The sequence below is a fragment of the Mastigoproctus giganteus genome, unplaced genomic scaffold, assembly GCF_048544385.1.
Source record: "Mastigoproctus giganteus isolate SK-2022 unplaced genomic scaffold, ASM4854438v1 scaffold_32, whole genome shotgun sequence".
Taxonomy (NCBI): Eukaryota; Metazoa; Arthropoda; class Arachnida; order Uropygi; family Thelyphonidae; genus Mastigoproctus; species Mastigoproctus giganteus.
Genome location: NW_028328309.1, coordinates 245,185 through 255,821, shown reverse-complemented (window position 1 = coordinate 255,821; position 10,637 = coordinate 245,185).

The window sequence follows — 10,637 nt, the reverse complement described above, 5'->3', positions numbered from 1 at the left end:
CTAGGATCTCTTTCTATAAGGGACGGGAAGTTACGCTCCCGGTAAAATCCGACGTACAATTGCATTATAGCTTTTCCTTTACTTTTAACTATTTACTATCTTTTTCTATTTTTCTTACCACATGAACTATTAGAGTAATTCGAGGGAGATTGAGGTACTATTGCTGTTCTTAAACCTTGAATCCGTTCTCCTTATTTTAGCGTTTGCTCCTTTTGTACTTATTAATATGATATTAATTGAAGGATATTGGTTCTCTTTTATTACTCTTCTTCCTTAATATTTGCTTTTGCTAGTTTTTCTATAATGTGTCTTAGCTATCGGTTGGGCTAAAGTCATCCAGCCTGTTAACAAATAATTTTTTTTCTAATTTTAATGCTACTTAACCATTTATCTCATAAATTACCTTTTGACTGTGTTAAACAGGCAGATGATATCAGAAACTGATAGCCTGGTTAATTGTAGGGAGACATATTGAAAGGGTTAGCCCTCGATAAAGTCCCTTTCAATGTATCCCATTACCTATAATTGACTTGATATATATTATTATTATGTTTATTAATTGTTTTATTTTTACTTTTGACTAATGATTATCCTTTACTAGGTTTGGCCTCGTGGACCAGTTATCGTTATTATAGGGTTAAGTAGCTACCAGCTTATCTAATATGAAATATATTTATTCTATATCTTACCTATTTTACTAATTGTACTTAAACTATACAAAAAAAAAAAAAAATATATATATATATATATAGACAGAGATAGAGAGAGAGTATATGCAAATTATGAATTCAGATTAACTTCAATCCATACAGGGAGCATTTCTCCTTGCTGTCCTTCTTTTCCCAACATTAATTCTCTTACCCATGAAGTCAAGGACCAGCCCTGACATTAGAAAACATGTTCCAACTTTAAGAAAAGAACAATTAGAATTAAAATGGTACGTCGGTATCAGACCTCCGTGAGGGAAAATTTCCCAAAGAATTTGGTAAGTATGAAGAAAAATTACTTACCATGATCATTTAATGGGAAGTATGTACAGTGAGTTCTCTTTGAATTAGCAACTCAGCAGGTGTTAATGCAAATGCTAATAACTAACTCCTGGTGAGATTAGCTTTTGAACGTAATACAGCCCATACATCTTGGCATTGAATCCACAAGGCCATGTAGGGTATCCTGTGGTAGCGCTACACATGAATTGCAAAATCTGTCCAGATGTCTGCATATTGTCAGGTGGATGGTCGTTAGCACCGAAATACCTTTTCTAGTAGGCTCCAAACATGATCAATTGGGGTGAGATGGAGTGAGCTGGTCGGCCATCAGAGGAAGTTGAATTCATTGTAATTTTCTGAAAACAAATTAGTAACCTGCCGAGCTTCGTGGCATTGCTCATTGTCTGGATGCACTATCGTCATGAAGGGAAGTTTTTGGTCGACGACGATAGAAAGTTAGATGTTTCCATTGATTAACGGTAATCAGAAGATCCAATACAAACACTTTCCAAACCAGAATACCCAGGAAATCTATCTGTTGGCCATCTCCATTGACTCTTCTCGGGCATGCAATACTCTCTGATGACCCAGTATACTTTGGAGATTGGGCCAGTGTAAAATAACTCAGAATTTATATAACAGCATCACAGACTACCTTAAAAGCAGAAAAAACACAGTTACAACCAGAGAATCACACGTAGTGTTGCCCGTTATTTCTCTCAGGTTTCAGTGGCAATCATGGCCTGAGACTGAACGAATTTCTGGGAGTGGATATTGGTGACGTTCACAAGGTCGATTTTTCAGATAACCTGGTGCTCTTTCTCAAAGAAAATTCCATAGCTCAATTAGAAATCCAGGCAAATCAAGCAATGCAAATTCTCGAGGATTGGGCTAGAATTCACAAGCTGACAATATCTAGCATCAAGAAAAATCATTATTAATTATAGAAAAAACTGGACATCAGAAAATGGACATTAGCTGGACGTCAGTTGGCAAAAAATATCAGGAACTATGCTTGCATAGATGCTAGCAGAATTGGGTCTAAATAGATGACACTTGTCCTTATTTATAAAGCAATCTTCCAACTTAGTTATTACTTACAATGCTGGCAATTGGTTTGCTAGGACTGTTCTTAGAAATCATAGAACAAAAGCAGGATCCATCGAACGTACCACTCTACTGACAATAACATGCTGTATGGTCAGTACACTTGTATTACAGGTCCTGGCTGGTAGGTTGCCGCTAGATCTTGAAGATCAAAGTTACAGATTAAAATTCCCAACCACCCCCACACAGATTGAACTGGATATTGAAGCCGACATGAAGCAAGAGAAGAAAGGATATATTCCTAAATCTATCACCAATGGACACCAAATGGGAAGAGTCTATGAAAGGGAAGGTTACTTGGCATTTCCTGCACAAGGTAACCCTAGTCTCCTCAAACCACCTCTCATGTTTGCCCCAGGTCTGTGTACCACATTTTTATTGTGAGGGCATGGCTATCTGAATGCAAAGTTATTCAACCGAATCTAACCCAGGATCCAAAGTGTACCTATGGAGCCGATGACGATTGCCGTCATGTCGTTTATGACTGCCCCAATTACCAATCCCACAGATAGAGGCTTATAACCAATATTGGTCCTTTAAACCATGGAGGAAAGCATATATGCCCATCTCTGATACACTTACTACATAGTGTTCTGACTTTGGTCAGAAAGTATTTGAGGCGAGAAGTAACCATGCAAATACAGCCTATACTGTAATATCTCGCCCTATCTATACAGATAGACCCGAATGTGATTATACTCAAAAGTGAGAAACTTGCAAGAATACAGTATGTCTCCTACCTAGTTAGATACTCTTATGTATTAACTAGAATGTTTATGTGTGTGCGTAAGACATTCCGTGTATGAGAACGTATGTTCTCATACACGGAATGTCTTACGCTTAACATAAACTCCGCTTAACATACAAAAAAACACATACAATAAGAGTGCTGTCTTATTCAAGGTTCTGTACTGAGTTGGATAAATACCGGCAGTTCTCGTTTTGGGTTTTTTTTTTTTTTCCAAGTATCAACAAAATCGAAAATATGAACATTAATTGCAAAAAAATGAATGTTAAACATTCATAAATACCGCATTTGAAATACCGCAACACCATCGTATCGCGAAAATATCGTAATGTGAACCCAATAACATGTTGCTTTTTGGTAATTCATTCACGACCTAGGAAGGTGAAATTTTTGCTATATAACTCTCCAAAAGGTTTTTAAAAAAGAGAGCTTATCCAGGCCATCAATGTATCCCACCAACGTCTTGCACTGGATATGATGGGGTAACCAGAATTCATTCTTAAGAGCGTTAGTGTTTTCATCATTGATGCACTCCTAGGTATCTTCAATGGAATCCTCACAACGCAAAGTTTCCCAACAGCCTGGAATCAATATATTGTCGGACCAATCCCCAAAACACAAGGAGCGACATCAATTTCACAATTCCTACTGCAAACCACCAACACCATTCTGGGGGCTCTACAAGATAGGGCTGAGATGGCAATTGTTTATCTGGATATCCAGCCTGCATTCGACAGCATAATTATCCGGCCCCTCCTGCAATTTTGTGAGGACGGATACCAGATAAAAGGCAATATACTGGAATTCTTGAAGTCACTACTTACGACCAGGGTCCTTCACTTGACTGTGAATAAAAAATTTTTCACAAGGAAAGTTTGTGTAGGTGTACCCCAAGGTGGAGTTCTCTCAGGGCTCCTCCTTACGGCTGCCATCCACCCATTTCTGTGTCAGCAAACAGAATTTATCAGTTATGCAGACGACTTGAAGCTCCTCTATCGGATCAACGGGACCGCCCGATCTGATTCTGTTTCTGAAACCATTATTAACAGCTTTAAGAATCTGATTACATACTTGGCACAGTTTTCTCTTAAGATAAATCCAAAAAAATCTGCACAAATTGTATTTTCCCTCAAATCAAACCCAAGGCAACTAAACCTGGAAATCCACGAAACCCCCATTACCCCAGTTATCAAGCACAAAGATCTCGGCATTATATTTGACTCTAAACTCAGTTTCAAACAAACACCATGTTGCAGACATTCACAACAAGGTCTGCAGAGCAAGATGGCTTGCCAAACAACACCTCTTTTATGTCACAGAGCCTGAGTACACGCTCCAATACATATACGGTTTCTGCAGCCAGCCATCACATACGGGTCAGAGATGTAGGCGTCGGCAACGAAACCCACGCTAAAAACCATTGCATCTGATGAGTACTGGTTTCTTTGGTGGGTCTTCTTCAAGCATAAACTGCCACCACTCATACATACTTCAGATATCACCCAACTTCTAAATTACAGAAAAGTCTCCAAATGGATATTTGCCCTCCGCTTGCTTGTGTCAATTAAAATTATAGTTGGTGAAGTCAATACGCCAAATTTTTGCCAGATGTGCAATTGGAGGATCTCCCCAAAACCTTTAAGAGCCCTCCCCTCTCTGCAATCTGTGGCGTGGAGACTCAGAATAGGGGATAGATTCCTGCCCATGGAGATGCTCCACAACGTCCAGGAGATGGATGTGGACTACAAAAAGTTCATATAAGACAAATCGTGCAGAAGACGCATCATCAGGAACCAGCTTTCGTCTTCAACCGAGTGACTGCCATCGTCTTTTCATCGCTTTTCATGTGTCTCCATTTCACATGTTAATATTAATTTTATATGTAAAATATGTAATTATACGTTTTATGTCCTAATATATGTTTTAAGTAATTTTTCTTGTATTAGTTATTTAATGTTAAACCCGTAGCATTGTCGCTGTTGTGGGTATTAATGCATCAGGCAATCATGTAACCAATCACTGCCTGCAATAAAGATATTTATATAGTGTAAATTGTATTAGTTATCAATTCAAATCCTTAAACGAATTACGCTTTCATCTTTATCATACCTTATAATAACCAATTTTGAATGGCGTTAAGATATTTTTCTAAAGCACATTTCTGGAGGTCACTACCATTAAACAATTTGCTTTTTCCGGTTTATTGGGCTTTTCTGTTACTGTAAGCAATTATAAACGGCTAGTAAACTCTATGTTATTGCATTTGCGAAAATACCGATAGTTGGAATTGTGTGGGGTTTTACGTTATTATGGTGAAATGTGTTTGCCCTTTACTGAAATCTTCAATCGTATAAAAAAACATAAATAAATTTTCAGAATCTTCTCTTCATTCCTTTTTTTTAAGCTTCGTAAACTTGTTACTCTCGCAAATCGTATTGGTTGCAATTTCTGTGTTTCGTTAAAAAATGCATTTGAAAACGAAATGCACAAGACATAATCCTTATGGGTTTTGGTAATTAACTATATTATATCGATGTAGATATACCATAGTTTACCCATAAATTTGAAGTATGTAAGTAGTGTAAAAGTCATAGTTTTAATTGTATCTCATACTGTGGGTGCCTTCAGAAAGAGAATTCCATATAAAGAGATAGCTACTATTGCACTACTTCAAATAAATAACACTTCTCTAGTAGAGAGGACTACTGTTATTTATTTTCAGAGGATACTACCACCCAGACGATCGTTTCGAAGCTATTGGACTGCGGGAAGGTACCCTGGTAATGCAACAAGCCTTCACAGTTGCGCAGTTATATCCACAATATGAGAGATGCCAAAGGGTGTGGTAATAATGTATTTGAAAACGAAATGCACAAGGCATAACAGCTTCGAAACGGTCGTCTGGGTGGTGGTATCCTCTGAAAATAAATAACAGTATTCTTCTCTACTAGAGAAGCGTTATTTATTTGAAGTAGTGCAATACCAGCTATCTCGTTGTGAAGGCAACCACAATATGAGATACAATTAAAACGATGCCTTTTACACTACTTACGTAGTTCGAATTTATGGGTTAACTACGCTGTATCTACACCGATATTATATAGTTAAAAAATGCTTATGCATCTATTTAAATTTATAAAGAAAATAAGATTATTTTGGAAAGAAAAGCCTCTTGAAGCTGTTCTGAAGACGACGACTCCTTGTGCAACAAACAAACGAGTGTTGAACCAATAATGAGTGATCAACGAATGGGCATTTATCGATGATGATGATGAAGAATAAATGTTCTTCAACATTTGTAAGTTATAAATAATTTCTCTATTATTATAATTTGCTTGATTTTACAGGCTACGTTTTAATTTCTATGAATAAATCAATAATTGTTTGAACTTAAACTAATTAGCTAACTAATTTCATTGTTGATAATGCAACCCCTATTTTTCACATTATGTCTATGGGATATAAATTCCCGCTTTACGAGTGCGCGCGCTAGGAACGAATTAACTCGTAAAGTCGAAAACTGCCTGTATGTGTAAATGGCAAATGAATGAGAATGTCCCATTAATGTAAATCGTACCATGAAAATGTGTAAAAAGAATTTCAGTTTATTGCAGTTAAAGGCGTGCAAATGTGAATAAATGCCTCAATCACCTGTGTAAAGTATGTGGTGATTGACTGATTGTATGCGCATAGTATATAATAAAAATGTGTGATATACTGTCTAGATCGTATATATGCTAACAGCGTTTTCCTTCCTCTTGTTATAGACTACTTGAGTGATCAACAGTTTGTAACCTTGTGTGCCAACTTTCATATCTATTTAATAAATATATTAATTAATCTATTTAAAAATAGACAAAAAATAACAATCTGCATAGACATTAGCTCTGTTTTTAATGCTGTTTATTTCCTCTGTCCTGTCTAAAAAGTTGTTCTTTTTAATTTTAAATACCATGACATTTCTTATTGAAAATAGCCAAACAGCATTCCTTAAGCCATTATTTTTGGAATCTACAATTCTGTAATGAGTGTCATTGTGTGGATAAGAAAATTACTACGCTAAAATGTTGATAAATTGAAGAAGTTTTGAATATTTTTCATTGAATTATATATATATTTTTTTTACTGCAAAGTTTTTCTCTGTAATATTAAAGTGTCATTTGCAACCAGATATGGTGTCTCCCAAGAGCCGTTACGACCGCCTATACTGATGTTACTAGGAACTGGGTCTGTCTTCCTAGAACTTCATAAATAAAGTATTCACTAATTCCCACCCCAGTAGGTATCTGTTTAATTGACCTTGCTGTCTCAGAGCACTGTGCAGCCTCTGTTTTCATGTTGCTCTATCATTGTGAGGCACTTGAATGATGGATGGCATTAGGTAATTTGCAACTCAATAAACACAATAACTAACCTGGTTTGGTGTTTAACTGTATGCGCTTCTTTTCATCCAACATAGCCAAGTGGTCAAATTTAAGTACAGTTAACAAATCCATGTATTCATATCTTCTAATATTCTTTCCTCTCTCTTGTAAACGCTGACTTTATGTGGCCGTCCAGGACTATAAACAGACCATTTATGTGAATTTTGTTGAAGTATTGTGAAGCATTGCGAATCTTATTCTCTCTGTATAACTTTTAAATTAATGGTGTTTGGGTAAAACTGTCCATTGGAAATTCGAATGCAAGTATAACAAATGAGAAGATTCACCATACTTCAAAAATACAACAAAATAAGAAGGTATGAGTGGCATTTCCTCTCTCTCTACAGAAAACAAATTCTTGTATAATTGGTCTATTACACTGGAGAACGAAATGGATTTTCAAATGTTTCCAGCAATGTAATTAATATTTCATTGCTGGAAACATTTGAGTTCACCGCCCATCCAGAATGTTTCCGAAGAAGTTTCAAAACCAAAATAGTCCTATAGTTTTAGTGATCGGGAAATTAAATTTTAAGTATTCAAAGCTGGGGGGGGGAAGAAGCCCCAGACATTATCTTACCCTGTAACGGAAATCAATAGGCTCTACTACTTGCGTTTATCAACGTGCACACGCCCCACTTAAGATGCAGTGTTCCTAGAAACACTCATAAAGGTCGCTGTATCGATTTATTTCCAAGTATAACCTGTCGGCGTTAATAGGTATACTCAAGTATGAAGCGAAATGGGTCGGCGTCGGCCTGCTGCTTCCCTTTCCCCGTTTCAGTCGTGAAGAGACGGTGCAGATTGTCGGTGAATTAATACCGCCTCAAAAAGTATCCCAAACCTGTATACGGAAGATTTGTCTCCCATTCAAAGAGCACTGACTGCTTAACGTGATTGGCTTGTTGACACCGAGCCCTTATCACGTTGGTACATGTGTCGTGATGTCTGGCGATTATTTCAAATTCGTGTGCATGTCTGTGGCGTTTTAGTCTTCAGCATGCCGCTAACGGGCCATACCGTTATTAAAAATGTTAGCTTTTTGTGAACATTAACGTTAATCAGCGAATTAAACAGAAGGCTGGAAACAAAAAAAAATCTTAAATGCTGTTATTGTCTGGTACTTCATTAACATTTCATTATACAGTAGCATGCAAAAGACTATATTTGTACCTGAACATAAATTTTATTTTAGATATCCAGTCTCCATTGAAATTATAACGATAAGAGAATAACACTTCATTGTTATTCTGAATTGGAGAAGAAAAGAGAAGCTTCATTTTCTGAACACCCTTGGACATTATTCGAGTCTAACTAACATATCACACCATAACCGAGAAGCTTTGGAACATTGGCAAGCACACACTATAACGGAGAAAAAGCCTGCGCAACAGAAGAATGAATGAATGAGAATGAAAGATAGAATGAATAGGCTGGGTACTGAGTGAACTAGAAATCATGGTAAAAGGGAACGTTTGATGAAACCAAGAGTGACTTACCATGAGGGAAAGTGAATGATAATGAGTGGAAGAGCAAATGTAATTGGCGGAAAGAATACAAAGTTAAAAATAACTTACATTACTTTATACAATATACTGTACTAACAAACACTTAATAACCACATAAACACTATCACTGCATTCTCCCCTAGCCTGCCTAGAAGAAATAGGCCTTCCAGACAACTCTTACACGAAATTCCAAAGAGCCGCGAACCTGAACACCTGCAGTGTAATCAGAGAGTTCCACGAATAATAATAGTAACCGGACATAACAACCGCCCCACGCACGTGGTACCAGTACCCGAAGCGGAATGGGGGAAACCCATAAGGAGAAGGAAGAGGACAATAATAAGAAGAAATTATGCACAGATTTTAAATAAAATCTCTCGCCCCCTCCGTTCGAAGAGCATTTGCTTTGTCTGTGACCACCGTATGCTATTGGAAAAGTTCAATTTCGGAACACGTGTTTCAGCGGAATTACTATCTTACGTTGAGGGCATTTTTGTTTCTTTTCAGAAAGAACATCACAATATTGAAACCATCAGAAATTAGTATTAGCATATGCAACCTGATGCAAGTAAATAAAGCTTATGCAGCACAATCAAAAAGAAAGAAAGCAACATTTGCTGCTTTCTGCCAATAATTTGAATAAACCTTCCTTAAATTTATTCCAACTACCCACCTCCACAACGCTAGGTGGAAGTTTTTCCAATAATTAACCTCTTTGGGTGAATGCAAGATTTTAAACTTCTATTCTGCTACCATCAGCTTTCGATTTAAGTTTGTCCCGTTGTGCGATTCCTATTAGAAATTTTTAAAAAAGCAACAGCATTTAATCCTTTTAAAGCTGTATATATTTCAATTTGGTGAGCATGCAAATACTTAGTTTCTAGATTCATTTTTAGTAAGAATATCCTTTTTATGCCCCAACCAATTTTGTTGATTTTCTCTGCTATTGTTATTGTTATTTGGTTTTTAGGAGCATTAGCAACTAAGGCCATATTGCTCCGGGGATATGCAGTGATCATTCCCTGACCTTTCCGCATCCTCCGTATTTTGTGGTCACGGGCTCGAACCCCGGTCAAATCAAGAAGCGTGTGCTACGCACTGCTGCTCCTTCCCACCTGTCTACGGAGGCACCTGCTTTTCTGTGCACCCTTACCCAACGATCCTATATCTTTCCTAGAATGGAGCTCCCAAATCTGTGTGATGTATTCCAGATGTGACCTGACCTTCTACAATGAGATCATGACGTTGTCCCTGTTGGAAAAATTCCTGTATACTATTGACAGCAGCACATGAACTTGAACTATTCTAGCAGCCTCTTCACACTCTCAGAGAACTTGACGTTGGAATGTTATTACCCCCAAGTCTTTTCCCTTATCAACCACCTCTAGTTTTCTACCACCGAAATGGTATGCTAGTGTGGAATTACCGCTACCCACATGTATATTTATACATATAAATAGTATGTAAAAAGGGGGAAATGAGAAAGGACTTTCATGCAAATACAAATGTATTTACACACACACACACATATATATGCATTTGCATTTATCACCCTTCAACCTCCTTTTCAAAAGAGCGACTATTGCTAATAAATTTGCATAAACATCTACATATTTGGCTATGACATACAACTGCCACCATATTTATACATGTGTCTTTAAATTCCTCTTCTTTAAACAACTTCGGGAAGAATCTTCAAATAGTCACTGCGAAAAATTAAGTAGGTTTTTATTATGAAACTCTAAGTACATACACCTATTAAAACAGGGATTGATAAGGGAATGTGGAAATAAATATACAATGGATTCTTATGCTCTTGAAAACTGAAATTGTTACAATATAAACTTTTAAAATATTATTG